The sequence below is a fragment of the Papaver somniferum genome, unplaced genomic scaffold (assembly GCF_003573695.1).
Source record: "Papaver somniferum cultivar HN1 unplaced genomic scaffold, ASM357369v1 unplaced-scaffold_41, whole genome shotgun sequence".
Lineage (NCBI taxonomy): Eukaryota > Viridiplantae > Streptophyta > Magnoliopsida > Ranunculales > Papaveraceae > Papaver > Papaver somniferum.
In genome coordinates this window covers 430,433-447,529 of record NW_020646638.1, presented here as the reverse complement: position 1 = coordinate 447,529, position 17,097 = coordinate 430,433, and positions in this window count along the sequence as shown.

Genomic DNA, 17,097 nt, shown 5'->3' with positions numbered 1-17,097 from the left:
GAAGAGTCTTCCAGAGAGGATGGTTCCAAAGAGGATTCTTCTAGAGAGGATGCTTCTGGAGAGGATTCTTCCGGAGAGGATGCTTCTTCTGATGTGTCTTCCAGAAATGATGATTCTAGGGCTTCTAGGAAAAGGGAGGATAAAACCAAGAACATCCCAAATACTAATGACGAATTATTCGTGTTTCAGTACAAACCCGAAAAGCGTCCTTCAGGTTCCGTATTCTGGTTGCTCATAAATCCCAGAAGCACTACCTTGAACAAGCTGGTAACTCCTCAGGCGATAATTAGGTTCTGTTTGAGTGGGAAGCACTATTTGGGTTCTCACGTGGAACTCAAACTTTCTCGAAAACCCTGGCGCATTTCTCCGGATGGGCACGTCATATGTTAGGCTATAGTCATGTAAGAACTATGTTGGATCGTGCACAAGTGACACGAGCTATTCAAGAGACTGGGGATTTAGTGATCAATCATGACATACCAGGTATGGTGGCTCTGCTTGCCCGTTGGCGCATTCCTACTCACACATTCATATGCAGATGGGGATAATTCACTGTCACCTTGGAAGATGTAGTCGCTTTGTTGCATCTTCCAATTACTGGAAACTTCCCTGAAGAGCACTCAGCAGAGGAGAATGCGATGTCTAGCGTGTTGGAAGCTAAAATGCACAAATTCAACGAGTCATCCAAAACTTGCTATGCTGAATGGTTGAGATACTGGTGGCCGAGAGATGGAGTTCCTGAAGAACCTGCTGATAGTACTTTAACCATTGCTGCTTTCTTGTGCTTGTGGCTCTCCAGAGACATTCTTGAAGATAGTGGACATTTGTTGAAGCCATTTGTGATTCCGTTCGCTATAAAGATGGCTAAAGGTGAGAAACTTCCCATTGGTAGTCTATTTTTGGGTTCGCTATTTGCCAATTTAGACTCCCTAGTTGTAGACTCCAGTGTCTCCGATGGTTTCATGAAGATTGAAACATATGCTAATACCATGTTTCTTCAAGCTTTAATGTGGGAGCACCTTGAGAAATATGCTCCAACTCCTCGTAGAGTCTTGCAAGGACCCAATGTTGATTCTTGTCATGCTATCTTTGAGAAAAATAGTGCTAGGATTATGCGTTGGTCTACAAAGCGACCACTAAAAAAGACATGTCTTGCTAGTATTTTAGACACTGAATCTGAGTTCAACTTTCATCCCTGGACGACAGTTCCTCCTTTCTTCTCGCAATTGATCACTTTCAATGATACTAAAGAGATCATCACTTTGAAGCCTGGTACTGAGTTGAGTGATGGAGAGAAATCTTTTATGTTGAGTTGCACTCCTGGTTACATAGTGTCAGTGATGCAAGGAGAATTCCAGGCGGAAGAATATAATATCGACAGAGCAGCTCGACAAATGGGTCTCGATCAGTGTACTCCAGGTCATCGAATGAATAAACAATCGCTTGAATATTTGAAGGATCATTTAGATAACACACATGTGGAAGGGAATGATTATGTGTCTTCTTTTACCGACCGGGACATTTACGTAACTCCAGGTTATGCAGCATTCTGGAATCAACAACTTGAACGCTTGTGTAATTTTGTGATGGATGTCAAATCTCCGACACGAGTGTTTCCTTTTGCTGGAATACTCTTGGATCGCCCACGTTTGAAACCTCTTTCTAGTGGTGATAAAAGGAAAACATCTCCAGAATCTTCACAGGTGGATATTTTCCTCATGTTTTTGATAATAGCATAATAATCGCAACTTTAATTGTTTCGATTAACTCATTGTAGGTTGCTCGTGCTGTGAGGCCTCGAATTCCTGTACACTTCTCTGAATGGAAAGACATTCCTCAGGGTGGAGAAAGCAGGAGCAGGATGAACTACAGAATGATAGCGAACAATACGCAGTCCCCAGCTGCTTGTTTGGTGAGTTGTTAGAACTTCCTTTATCGTTCCATGTAATTAGGATCCCAAAAGAATGTTGTTAATTTGTTTCAGAAATTTGGTCCATCGATTATTGACGGTCTTCATCTTTCCTCCATACGAACAATTGAGGAATCCAGCATCGATGGAGAGGTTGATGTGAGTATCCTTTCATATAAGCGATTTCGGCATTCCCTTGAATGAAATAATGATGATTATTGTTGATGGATACAGGAGGAGATTGTTGTGGAAAGCCAACATGGTCATGCTATTCATTCGTCTTTGACTGGTAGTGAGAAAGAGAATCCTCAAGAATCGCGACTGAATGGAAATAATGGTGCTCCCAATGTTGATGCCGACCCTGTTACCCCTTCGAATGACTTGGAGACTCCTTAAGTAAGTATCCGCTTTGTATTATCTTCATAGAAGTGTAGGATTGATGATTTGAGGTTGATTGAATGAAAATTCGCATGAATGAATGAAGAAACATTAGCGAAATACGTTACCAGAAAATTCAGAACTCAGACTTTTAGCAAAAACGCCATAAAATCTTCATACGATGTCAGATTTTCATGATCTGCCCATGTATCCTTATGCCCAGGAAATTTCCAAGCTTTATCAAAGAAGCTTTTTTAGTTTTGAGCACGTTTAGGGCCTGAAAAGGGTGAAACAGTAAACTTCCAGGAGACTTTCAGAACTTTTTCAGATTGTATGTTGTCCAATGTTTTGGCGATATGTCCTTGCTCGTTCATCCAATTGTTATGAAATTTTGATATGTTGTAGAGAACATCCATATGAAGAGAATGGTATATGACTAAACCTTATATTTTTTGCCAATTGCTCCCAGTTCATCGTTTCATACAGGTCAGTGTAGAATTTCTTCAGATGTGCTTGTTTGAAAACGTATTTCATGACTTCTACACTATTTTACCATGTCTTGGATGCATAATAAAGAACTTAGATAGTATTAGTTCACTCACATGCTGGAATTTATGATTTCCGTTGGTCCTTATGATTGAATCCTTCTAATCTCCTGTAATCTTCGTATTAGGCGCCGGATATTGAAGTTGAGGATAATGGAACCAATGTTGATGATTCGAGCAATATGGTGAACCAAAGCAATGGCCTCACCAGCTATGCACCTCCGGGTTATGATAGTATCGTTGCAGAAGCCATGGAGGAAACTGAGACTCCAGTTGTTGTTGAAACCGAGCCAAGAAAAGAAGGGACTGTCCCAGAAGAAGATGTTGCAATGACAGTAGAGGATGCTCCAGTAGTTGAGAATCGTATAGTAATACACGAATATCCCAATGCAGGGATTATTTGTGAGCCTTCATTCGGTGATTCACTCCCGTATCATGTATTTGTTGGTGGATTCAGCGTTCCCACTGGGTATGCCAGCATGTATGAGAAGTTGTGGAAGATGTATGGCCATATCGTCGTTACAAAAGATCCTGAACGTAGATACTTCTTGAAAATGCAATTAGGAAACATATTGCATGTCGTAGATGATATTCGTACCAGTCCCAGAAATATCGTCACTCGAGATGTACTCTTTGACTGGGAGTATAACTTGGATAATTCTGAGAGACTTGGCTTTAACTTGAAGTGGATTCGTCAGAATATCAACACCATCAAGGATGAAATAATGAAGAATATACATTTTACCAGTGATGTTGTGGTAGAGAAAATGGCCAAGATTGCTGAGTTGACTCAAAAGCTGGAGTTGGAGAAAGCGGCTTTGCGAGTCTTGGAGAATGCTTAGAAGCAGAAATCATACTTTGATGGCTTTCTTTAGTTTTCTTTCCATAGTCTCTTGAACTTTGAACTTCTGAGAGATGGGAGATTTTATTTTGGTTTTGAATTTCTTGATTGGTTTTGAATTTATGAGTGACAGAGGATTTTCTTCTGGATTTTGGATTTAATAGAGATTTCTTCTTAAACAAAAGACTTTTGATAAATTGCTGAACTCAAATACTGGATGCAAGTATTGCAAGCGTTTTGGAGGAATTAAAAATACAGGTAAAAGAAAATCCTAAGATGCAAACGCCAGATGTGTTGAGCGTTTGTCTTAGACATAAAACATCCAATGTTGAATGCTCCATGCGTCGAAAATCTTGAGCCAATTCTCATGAATCACTGGTATACTTGTCTTGCCCTTGATGTCAGCCAATTTGTAGTATCCTCCAGCTACTGACTTAGCAATCATAAAAGGTCCTTCCCAGTTAGAACTCTTTTTGGAATGCAGGTTGAGTTTAGTTGCCTTAAGAACCAAATCTCCTTTATGAAACTTGTTAGGTTTGGTTGCTCGTGCCTTGAATATCTTCTGTTGGTTCGGAATTCCTCGTACAGTAGGATTCCATGTTGGTGGAGCTTTCCAATTCTGCGGCATATGTGGACACTCACGCAAGGGAGAGTATGCTGAGTATTGTTTGTGGAACTGAGCCATGTCTTCAGCAATAAAACTTTCGATGGGGTGATTAATTTGGAAAGACTCTAACCATTTAGTGTAATACTGCTGAGGCGAGACTAACCATTCATAACGTTTGATGATATCTAGGTTCTGAGCAGAACTGAGTCCCCGCATTAGGGTAGCGTATTTGAAAGTTGGTAAAACATATGCATCAGGGGGAATAAGACTTTCCTGAGTACGGAACCTTCTGACAAATTCATGTGCGCTTTCCTCAGGTTTTTGTGTTAGTTCCATCAAGGTTTCGACTTTTCCCAGATGTTCAAATGGTGGGTTGTCCTCCGCTTCTTCCTCTGAGTCAGAGCTTTCTTCAACAGAAAAATGTGCAACTGAAGATGAAGATGCTGGAGTGGCCTTTCCATTATGAATCCATGTTCTCCCAAGAATCATGTCGTATCCTGGATCTTCTTTGCTTATGTAAAACTTGGTTTCAGTCCAAGTTGAGTCGGTTTCATCTTGAGGACGATGTGACCATAAGCATCTCTGGAGATTCCTTCATGGTCTCTGACTGAGGCAGGAGCATGAGTTGCTTCTTGTTGGGTGATGCCAGCAGCTCTGAGGGTTTTTAGGGGAATGATGTTAACAACAGTGCCAACGTCGACCAACGCTCGCTAAAAATTCATTTCCCTTGAGGTGAACTGTGTTGAGAAGTTCCCAGTCGTACATCTCCTTGTCTGTTGCTGGAGGTTCAGGGCATATCTCCTGAATGTCTAATCGTTTCCCTGACACAATGTGGTTCAATGCAGCAAACATATCATTTCTTTGAGCTTTCGATAAGTACATTAACTCACATACATGCTCAATCAGGGATTGAACCGCTTCTTTGACCGACTGTTCAGAGAGTGCAAACGTTCTGATCGGGAGAGGATTTTTGTGCACTCCTTCAGTCCCCAGTTCTCCTGAGTCGGCCTTTTCTTTGAATATGCGCTTCAAAGTTCTGCAATCACTTGTTGGATAACTGACATACCTATGGAAATGGCAGTAGCGTGCATTTTCCATTTGTTCCTCAGTTGGTTCCTTTTTGAAGGGAGGTAATTTGATTGCACCATCTTGAATCCGGACTTATAATAGTTCGATCACTTCTTCAATGGGAAAAGGGAAGTCAGGCGCTTCCTGATTATTCTGTTGATGTTGAACTGGTGGTTGCGCGTTTCTAGTCTGGTTGTCCTTCCTTGGTGCATTTGGAGGGTGAGACGTCGGAGGAGCATTCTTGTGTTGCTGTGCCTCAGATTTTATCTTGCTCCCTTCACAAACATTCATGGAAGCTTCAACGTTGTACTGCTTGTTGATTAAACGCCTGTTTATGCTGCTTCGAGCGTTCGGTTCCTCGACTTTGACAATTTTTGTTCTTTCTAACAAAGCTGGGGAAGTAGTTGCTGATATCTTGGCTGCTTCATGAAGTTATGAAAAGGTTTTAAATTGGATATTTTCCAACAAGGCTCTATAGACTGGAATCATTCCGTTGATGCACAAGTCCACCAGTTGTTGCTCAGTAACATTAGGATCATGACAATCCAAAGCTTGAATCCTGAACCTTTTCACATAATCATTCGGATTTTCAGTAGTTTTCTGAGCCATCCTTCCCAAGTCAGAAAGAGTAATCTGCTCAGAAACAAAAAAGTATTTCCTGTAGAAAACATTAATCATCTCTCCCCAATTGGCTATGCTTCCTGGTGCAATGTTGTTGTACCAAGTATATGCTCGACCCGTCAGGGATTTTGAGAATTCCTTCAAACATACCAAATGGTTGTGTTCATGCTCTCCTAATGCTTCCAAGAATAGAGAAACATGTTCTCGAGCATTCCTCGTTCCATTGTAGAGTGTGAACGTCAAAGAGGTGTAGCCCTTTGGGAGAGGGATTCTTTGCGTAACAGTGGGATATGGAGGTTGATGATGGTGTATCGCCCTTTCCCCGATTCTCCATAAAACGTTCCAGGTCTTCACGGGTGATGAAACCGGAGGGTTCAGGTTCTGCAACTTTGCGGGTTTCATCATCGTCAGGGACTGGAATAACTTCGGGATCCGTTGGAGATGTTTCTTTGTCTTTTCCCTTCTCCTGAGTTTTATCTGACATCTTGTCAGTGAGAATTTTGAGGTAGTTACACAGCTCCTTCTGAGTGGCAGCCATGTCAGTCTGATTCTTGGCAAGAGTTTCCTGCACCTTCATGAGATCACCTATGGTAGGCGGTTTTTCTCTGACTTCCTCGGGATGCCGGCCGAAAAGAGGATGATTCCCAGCTTTGGGATGAGGAGGAGTAATGTCACCACCATTGTTGGAAGCAGGAATGGTTTCTGGAATACCATCATTGTTATTGTTGCTAGTGCTAGCGTCTTTTGCATTTGTAACTAACCCATACCTAAGACCAGCCATTTTTTGAACGTTTGAAATTGCAACCGAGAGATTAATCTCCCACTGTGGTCGCCAATCTGTGGATGGGGAAAAACGGTTTGCTGGTTTTTTAGGAAAGTAAAGAATCGAGCATGTGGACAAGACTCCTCAACCGAGTGTAGATGGTGGATTTTCGACAAGGGCTAAAATCGTAAACTCATAACTATACGAAGCTCTGATCTAGCAATCAGACGTGAGTATCGAGACATGGGTCTCTCATTGAATACTCAATGGAGAGTACTTTCTCTCAGAGTACATGTAGATATGTAGTCTCACGACTGGACAACGACATATCTCATGAATACTGAATACTTTCAGTGATTATTTCTATATAGTATCACGAGATGGACGGCTCCTAGACAGCTTGCTCTGCTAGTATAGAGAGATAACGTCTTCAGGAACAAACAACGAGTTTACCCTGACTATATAAAGGATATGACTTACCGACAAGATCATATCGGGATAATTAATGCTCCTAGACAGCTTGCTCTGCTAGTATAGAGCCACAAAGTTCATTATTCCTAATTAAATTGCTCATATTCCATGGTCGAATCCACGACTGGTCCCATGGAATGGCAATAACAAGTGATCCTATTCCATGGTCGAATCCACGACTGGTCCCATGGAATGGCAATAACAATTGATCATATTCCATGGTCGAATCCACGACTGGTCCCATGGAATGGCAATAACAATTGCTCCTATTCCATGGTCGAATCTGCGACTGGTCCCACGGAATGGAAATAAACAATTGTTCCGATTCTATGATCGAATCCACGTCTTGATCTCATAGAATAACAATAACTATATTATCTCATTACTCTGATTTCATGATCGAATCCACAACTGGTCTCATAAATGGTAATATATAAATCTTAATTACTCCGATTATATGGTCGAATCTACGTTCCCATGGAATGGTAATGCTCACTTTATTATTCTGAATTCGTAGTCGAATCCTCAGCTGATCCTATGAATTAATAATAAAAATCTTATTACTCAGTTTTGTGAATTATTCTCCACTGAATTCCACAATTAGTAATAAATAATCAACAACCGGGCGTCTGAGCTACCTCTAAGTAAGCCCCGATTCAAATGGTGAAAGTGTATTCAACGACGATACACTAACAGTCACCGCACGAACGAGTATTTCAAAATACAACGAAACGATGAACCTATGCAAAATAGGGAAGAAAATAATAAATAATGAAAAATATTGACCAAGGTGCCGGGACACACGGACACACGACCTACCGACCGTGCCGTGGTCAGTTCCACGCCAGTTTTATATTTTTAATACATTTTTATTATTTTCCATGATTTGATGAAAATTCTCTCATCTGATCAAATCTCCTTCGTCTCGAGGAAGCTCCTCGGTTTCATGGTACTTCCATAAATCCATAACAAATAATATAAAATTAAGGAAAGGAGTGTGGGGCGTGACCATTGGCCAACCGGCCATGCCTTGGTCCCATCCGGCCCCACACCCCACGGTTTCTTATTATTTTATTATTATTATTATTATTATTATTTCTCTAATTTCATGAAAAAACTCCTTGATTTCATGGTATTTTTTGCACAAATCATCATATAATAATAAAATAAAATAAAATAAAATTATGAAAACTTGTGGGACCGGGCCACTACCCGGCCGGCCATGCCCTAGTCGGTCCCACATGCCCTTTGTTTTATTATTTTATTATTATTTATCTTATTTTTCCTTGAATTCATCAAATTCCTTGATTTTATGGTATGTCTCTCAAATTAGGAAAAATTCCCCCAAATCATCAAAAATACCTAAAAATATTAAAAAAAAATTACGAAAAACTCGTGGGACCGGTCCATAGCCGGCCGACCATGCCTCCATGGTCCCACACGCTCGTGTTTTTATTATTTTAATATTTTGCTTCCATGAACTCATGAAAACTCCTTCAATTCATGGAAACTCTCTAAATTCATCAAATTTCTCAAAATTCATGAATTTTTCATAAAATCATCAAAATATTATAAAATTAAGGAAAAGGCACCACGGGACCGTGGTCATGACTGGCCAACCATGCCTTAACCACGACGGTCCCACGCCTCCTCATTCCTTATTTTATAATTATTTTTCATCATCTCATGGTGTTTTCCTCAGTTTCGTCGAAACCCTAATTTTGGCATATTTTCTCGAATGGATGCTCAATTGCACGCCAGAAAATATCAAAATTCTCAGGACTGAGACGCGGACGCCTTAGGGACACGAGCACGCTATCTCGACCGACCAAGATTGGCTCTTTGGCTCACGGAAGCCCATCAATTTTTACAGTTTTGACCTAATTTGCACAATTGCTCGTATTAGGTCCAAAACTCTTCCAAACACTTTGGATTTTCATGAAGTGATTTTCAGGCGGTCACGTGACAACCCATGGACGGTTTCATGACTCTATGGTCGGTCCCTCGCCTCGTCATAATTAATTAGGTTTTCTCACCTAAGGCTCAGACGAGCATTTTTGAATAAATGATTAAGCCAGCATTTAATCATTCTTCCACCAACAAATCGTCAACTCTTCAGGAGTTCTTTGTATTTGCTCACGTGAGCATATGGACACTACATGGTTGATCCACGGTCCCATATAGTCGCTCCCTCCTTCGTCCTATGGTTAAACTTCTGACGAACCATGAATTGATCCTCAATTGATCAAATTAGGGTTTCTGAATCCAAGTATCATCATTCCAGATTCCAAACTTAATAATTTTACGACGGCCTCGTGGTCATTAATTTTATTAATTATGCTCGGTTCAACGACCAGTATTCTAATTAATATTTTTGGTGCGCTGCCAATAATCCATCAGATGAGCAACACATGCTCAGACGATCAAATATTCAACAATTCATCACATGAGAAACACTTGCTCAGATGATAAATATTTGCTCAAACCAAGGAATATTGGTTCAACAATCAATATTCAACGATCCATCGAATGAGCAATACTTGCTCACTTCATCGTAAGAATTATACCTCTGTCTCATGACATGTTCAATTCATGAGTTTCATAACATCATGTTCGACACTCAGAAACTACATGGACTCATCGTCCCATCAAACCACGAAGTTATCGATTGACTAACAAACCACGAGACGTCAATCGTGTCAGTTGGGGGGATATCACTTAGGGTTTTGGTCTGACGGTCTACGACACGTGTGTTCAAACACACGATGGAATGTGAGCAAGTCGTGCAGTCAGTTGAAGGAATTCATGAGGTAGTGGGTGGAAAATCGACCAAGTCTCCACATGTTGAGCAACTGGTTTCAAACACGATCTCCACTTTCCCACTCCTTGATTCCATCAACTGTCACACTTCATGGGATCATGGTGTCTAAATTCCAGCAATATAAATAAGTCTCTGAATCATGATTGAAGCATCATCAGTATCATCAATCTCACGTCAAACTGACAACACGAGATCATCAACTCATCAATTGAGCAACTACTCTCAATTGAGCAATTTCAATCATTCAGAGCTTATCATATTCAGAATTCACACACCCACAATATTTGATTACCATTGATTCCACGCATTTCTCAGCTTCCCTCCTACAGATCAACCCATTCTCTCTTGTGACCGAATTTACTCTAGAACAGTCATTGTCTTGATTTAGGCCGGAGTACTACATATTGATCTCTCGAATCTAAAGCACCCCCTTTGCAGCGGTGCATCTGTGTGAAGTTTAACATTTCGCTCGGTTCGAGGAGTCTCCTCAATTACTTAAAAACCAGCAAATCGTTTTTCCCCATCCACAGATCGTCGACCACAGTGGAAGATCATTCTCTCGGTTGCAATCTCACAATTTCACAAGATGGTTGATCTCAGGTCAGGTTCAGTTACGAATCCTAACACAAACCGTGCTAGCACTAGCAACAACAACAATCACAATATCCCGGAGACAATTCCGACCTCCGACACTAATGGTGGTGACATTACTCATCCTCACGCCGAAGGTCATCCACTTTCCGGATGACACCCTGAAAAAGTTAGAGGAGATCCACCACCTACCATTGCTGATCTTATCAAAGCGCAGGAGACTCTTGCAAAGAATCAGACTGGCTAATTATCTCAAAACTCTTACTGACAAGATGTCAGAGAAGACTCAAAATAAGGGAAAGGAGAAGGAGAAATCCTCAGACGACGATCCTGAAGTAATTCCAATCCATACAGTAAAAGACGACGAAGTCCACAAAACTGCTGCAGACAACTCATCAGCGAAGGGATCATCGAATTTCATCACTCGCGAGGATCTGGAGAACCTCTTGGAGAACCGTGGAAAATACAACATCGCATGTCCATCATCATCAACCTCCTTATCCTGCCGCTACACAGAGGATTCCACTCCCCAAAGGTTACGTTTCTCCAACCTTCACCTTATATGATGGAACTGGCAATGCTCGGGAACATGTCTCTCGTTTTCTCGAAGCCCTGGGAGAACATGAACATAATCATGTCGTTCGTCTCAAGGAATTCTCAAAATCTCTGAAAGGCAGAGCATACACCTGGTATAACAACATCGCTCCAGGGACTATCAACAATTGGGGAGAAATGGTTAACGCATTCTACAGGAAATACTTCTTCGTGTCAAAACAAGTCACCCTCTCCGACCTTGGAAGAATGTTTCAGAGGGTCAGTGGAAATCCCAATGATTATGTGAAAAGGTTCAGAGTCCAAGACCTGGATTGTCATGACCCAAGCGTCACAGAGCAACAACTGGTGGACTTGTGCATCAATGGCATGCTCGCGGTCTACATGGCCTTACTGGAGAACCTTCGATTCCAGACTTTCTCAGAGCTTCACGAAGCTGCGAAGAGGTCGGCAACCACTGCACCCGCTCTTTTGGAAAGAGCAAAGTCTACAAAGACTGAGGATTCAAAAGACACTCGAGGAAGCAGGCGTTTGATCAACAAGCAGTACAACTTGCAACCTTCAACAAATGCTGTCGCAGAAGGGAGTAAGCGAAAAGCAGAACCACAGCACAAGCAGACTTCCTCCACCCCTTCAAAGGCACACAAGAAGGAGAATTCGAAAATCCCTCCTCAGCATACGGAAGATCCAGAAGCACCTGATTTTCCCTGTTCAATGGAAGAAGTTAATGAATTACTCGATGCCTGGATCCAAGATGGTGCAATCAAATTACCTTATGTCAAGAAGGAACCAACTGAAGAGGTCATGGAAAATCCTTGGTATTGCCGCTTCCATAGATACGTCAGCCATCCCACAAGTGATTGCAAAATTTTGAAGCGCATATTCAAAGAAAAGGTCGAATCAGGAGAGCTCAACCTGGGGACTGTGGGAGTGCACAAAAACCCCCTCCCAGTCAGAACTTTTACCATCTCTGAACCTCCTGTCAAGGAAGCGGTCGAATCTCTGATCGAACATGTCTGCGAGTTGTTGTATCTTTCGAAAGCTCAAATGAAAGACATGTTTGTTGCACTGAACCACATCGTGTCCGGAAAACGTCCGCTGATCCAAGAGACTACCACCGAACCTTCAGCCACCGACAAAGAAATGTATGACTGGGGACTGCTCACCACAGTGCACATTAAAGGAAATGAGTTCAAGAGGGCGTTCGTCGATGTTGGTACCGCTTTCAACATCATCCCTTTGAAAACTCTCAGAGCTGCTGGTATTACTCGACAGGAAGCCACCCACGCTCCCATAGAAATCAGGGACCACGAAGGGATCTCCAGAGACGCATACGGCTTCATCACTCTCAAAGTTACGGAAAGATTGATCTGCACTGAGGCCAAGTTTTTCATAATCCAGGAAGACCCTGGATACGACATGGTCCTTGGAAGAACTCGGATTCATGCTGGAAGGATAACGATGCCTTCATCATATCCTGTCATTGACAAGGATTCCGAGTCAGAAGACGAAGCAGATGACGCACCACCATTTGAGCATCTGGAAGAAGTAAAAACTCTGATGGGACTTACGCAGGAACTTGGAGATAATCCGCACACCTTTGTCAGAAGGTTTCGAGCTCAGGAAAGTCTTAATCCTCCTCATGCTCCAATATTACCAATGCTCAAATACGCTACTGTGGTCCAGGGACTTCTCCCCATGAACAATTTAGCAGTCATCAAAAGCTGTGAGTGGGCAACTTCACCTCAGCAATATTACACTCAATGGTTGGGTTCATAACTTCTTCAAATCGATCACTCCATCGAGAGGTTTATTGCTGAAGACCTGGCTAAGCATGATCAACACTATGCTGGATACTCTCTTCCGCGAGAGTGTCCATATGTGCCACAATCGTGGAATTCCGTCAAACAGGGAATTCCGAATCAGCGGAAGATATTCAAGGCACGATCGACCAAGCCTAACAAGTTTCACGAAGGGGACCTGGTTCTCAAAGCAGTTCAGCATAGTCTTCATTCTACAAGGAACTCCAATTGGGAAGGACCATTCATGGTCGCTAAGTCCGTGGCCGGAGGATACTACAAATTGGTCAACACAGATGGAAGAACCCTACCAGTAATTCACGAAAATTGGCTCAAGGCGTTTATCTGAAATTATTGGACATTTAAGGTATTGGGCGTTCGAAGCATTCATGGCGTTTGGATTTAACATTTAGGATTTTTCTTTCATTTGTATTTCAATTCCTCCAAAACATTTGCAATACTTGCAATCAGTATTTGAATTCAGCAATTTATCAAAATTCAGTTCATATTTCGTAAAAGAAAATCTCTATCAAATCTACAAGAAAATCCTTAACCATCAGTCAATCCAAAACCATATAAATATCAAAACCCAAGTATAAACCTCACATCTCTCAGAAGTTCAGAAGTTCAAGAGATCAGCAAGAAAAGGCTTTCGCTCATCAGCATCCTTCAAGATTTGCAAAGCCGCCCTCTCCTTGTTCAACTCCTCGATCAGCTTGGCAATCTTGTCCTCCTTCTCCTTCACAGCATCATTGGGAAAGGGTATGTTCTTCTCACATGAATCCTTGATAACGTTTATTTGCTTACGAAGCCATTTCACGTTGAGGCCAAGTCTTTCTGAATTCTCCAAGTTAAACTCCCAATCAAAGAGTATATCTGGAGTCACGATATTCCTGGGTCTCGTATGCATATCACTCACGACACGCAAGATAACACCTATTTGGATGGTTAAAGCATAAACACGCCCAGGGTTCCTGTCGACGATCATGTGGCCAAACTTTTCCCATATCGTCTCGTAAAAGCGTGCATACCCAATGGGAACGCTGAATCCACCGACCAGTTAATGATACAGGAGTGAAGTGTTAAAGGTAGGATCGAAATCAACCCCTGAAGTTGGATATTCATACACTATTATACGGTTCTCAGTCACTGGAGCGGCTTCCACGACCAAAGCGACAGTTCCTTCGGTATTCTCCGCTGCTGTCTCGGTTTCTTCTATCACTGAGGCAACAACCATCTGGTTTTCCATAACATCAGCAGCGACCTTCTCATGGCCTCGAAGTGCATGGATGGCTGTCTCTTCATCAATAACTTCGTAAGGGTTAGAGTTATCATCATTGGCTCCAGTATCCTCAACTTCGGTATTTAGCACCTAATACGAAGATTACATGAGGTTAGATTCACGAATCCAAAGGAGATTATGAAACACAGTATACCAGAAAGGAAATATCATCAAAATTCATCATACTGCATTCAAGGCACTAGCAAATAACATGAAAGTCATGAAAACACGTTTTACGATGAGTCCGTCTAAAGAAACTGAACTATGCCCTGTACTAAGAGATGAACTGGGAGAAATCTACAAGTAATCTGAGGATGGGTCATATTCCATTCTCTTCGTATGGATGTCCTCTATGACATGTCAAAATTTCATGACAATCCAATGAACGAGCGAGTAGATGTGGCCAAAATATCAAGTAATGCGCAATCTGAAAAAGTTCTGGAAGTCTCCTGGAAGTTTACTATTTCGCCTTTTTCAGGCTCTGAACGTGCTCAAAACTTAAAAAGCTTCTATTACAAATCTTGGAAATTTTCCGGGCTTGAATTTGCACATGCAGATCATCAAAATCCGACTCTGGACGAAGATTCTACAGCGTTTCTACTAAAAAGCTGGGTTCTGAATTTTCTGACGACGAAATTCGACTAAGTTATCATATATTCACATGGGTTCTCATTCATTCATTCACAAGTAAGCACTTTTATACTTCTATGAATAATATACATGATATATACTTACTTGAGGAGTCTCCAAAGTGTCCAAGGGGTTAGAATTGTCCACATCAACGACAAGAGGAACATCACTTCCATCCGGCTCCGGACCTTGGGAATTACCTCCATTCCCATTCCCAGAGGATGATTGAGTTCCAGATTTCTCCATCTCCATGACGACATCCTCCTGTACACATCCTTTACAATCAATATTTTCATCTATGAATCACCACATTTGAACATGTGAAGAAATACTTACAGTTTCTTCGTCACTCAAATCAGCGATTGCTTGTTCAGTAGCAGAAAATTGAAGATCTTTAAGACTTGATGGAGTAAAATTCTGCAACAAAATTAACAACATTGGCTTCATGATTCTAATGTTAATGGCAATGAAATTCACGGTGAGAAGTATTGGGAACTCACCAAAGAACGAACTGGGGACTTCACGGTATTAGGTAACAACTTATAATTTTTGTTCCTTCCTTCTCCGCCGTGAACAACTTCTCCAATATCTGAAAAATCTGCATGGATTCGAGGTCGTACGCTACGACCGTCCTGTAAAAAATTCAATAACATGATTAGAATACAGTTACCATGGTTTCATAAAAGATATGTGGAGAATCTTACTTGAGAACATCCTGGAGATAATTTTCGTTTATCACCAGAAAGGTACTTCAGTCTTGGTCGACCAGAGATCATCTCAGAAGACGGAGGAATCTTCACTGGAGGCAGACTAACTGTCACGAATTCATGCAACCTCTCAAATTGTTGATGCCAGAATTCTATATAACCTGGGGTTACATATGCAAATCTATCAGAACCAGGAAATCAGAACTACTCCCTTCCACGTGAGTGTGATCTAAACGAGACGCAAGCTGATCAACTGATGGTTTCCTTCTCCAGGTAGTTGAAACACATTGATCCATACCCATTTGTCGAGCCGCCCTATCAATGTTGTATTCTTCTACGGCCCACTCTCCATGCATAACGGATAACAAGTGACCAGGAGTACAGCTCAACATGAAGGATCTCTCACCATCATTCGGGTTCGCACCAGATTTTAGAGCCGTGCTCTCCAGTATTGAAAGTCGTTGGTTGAGAAACATAATCAGGGACCGACACCCACAGACGAAATTCGAACTCCGATTCTTCATCCAACACATTAATGAGGCGTGCTTTAGACCGAGGCTGCTTTGTAGACCAACGCATGATTCGGGCATTATCTTTCTCGGCGAAGATGTGACGGGCATAAGTATTTGGTCCTTGCAGGATATTACGTGGGATAGGCGCATAATATTGAAGTGTTCCCACATCAAAGCTTGAAGAAACATCGTGTTAACATAACACTCAATCTTCATGAAGCCATTCGACACGCTGGAATCTAACACCAAGGAGGCTAAGTTAGAATACAAGGAACCCAGGAATAAGCTACCTATTGGGAGTTGCTCACCTTGAGCCATCTTAATAGTAAAAGGGATTACGAAAGGCTTCAACAAATTTCCATTCTCTTCGAATATGTCTTTGGATAACCATAAGCATAAGAAAGCCGCAATAGGTAACATACCGGTGAGGGGACTATCATAAACTTCATCTTTTTGCCACCAACGTGTCAACCAATGGGCATAACAACCTTTACTACCAGACGCCTTGTTCACTTCTTCCATCACAGCTGTCAGAGTGTCAAAAACCACTTTTTCCTCATTCGAAAGACCTCCAGAGAAATTACCTGTAATCGGGAGATGCATCAAAGCAGCCACATCTTCTAACGTAACAGTGAATTCTCCCCACCTACATATGAAGGTATGAGTGGGAACACACCAACGAGCCAGCAAAGCCACGATAGTTTTCACATCATGATTAATAGACAAGTCTCGAGAAGCTTGAATATCCCTCGTCACTTGCGCCTGGTTGAGCATAGCCCTGACATGAGGGAAACCCAACATATGCCTCGCCCATCCAGAATTTTTTTCCAAAGGGCGTCGAGAAAGCTTAAACTCTATGGTCGATGCAAGGAAAAGCCCTCGTTCGAGACAAAGCCGTATTACCATCTTCGGGGTCACCAAATTCTTCTGAGTCACAGTCCTAGGGTTGATCAGAAGATGATATACTGGGGACTTGAGATATGCTTCAGCTCCTTTTGGA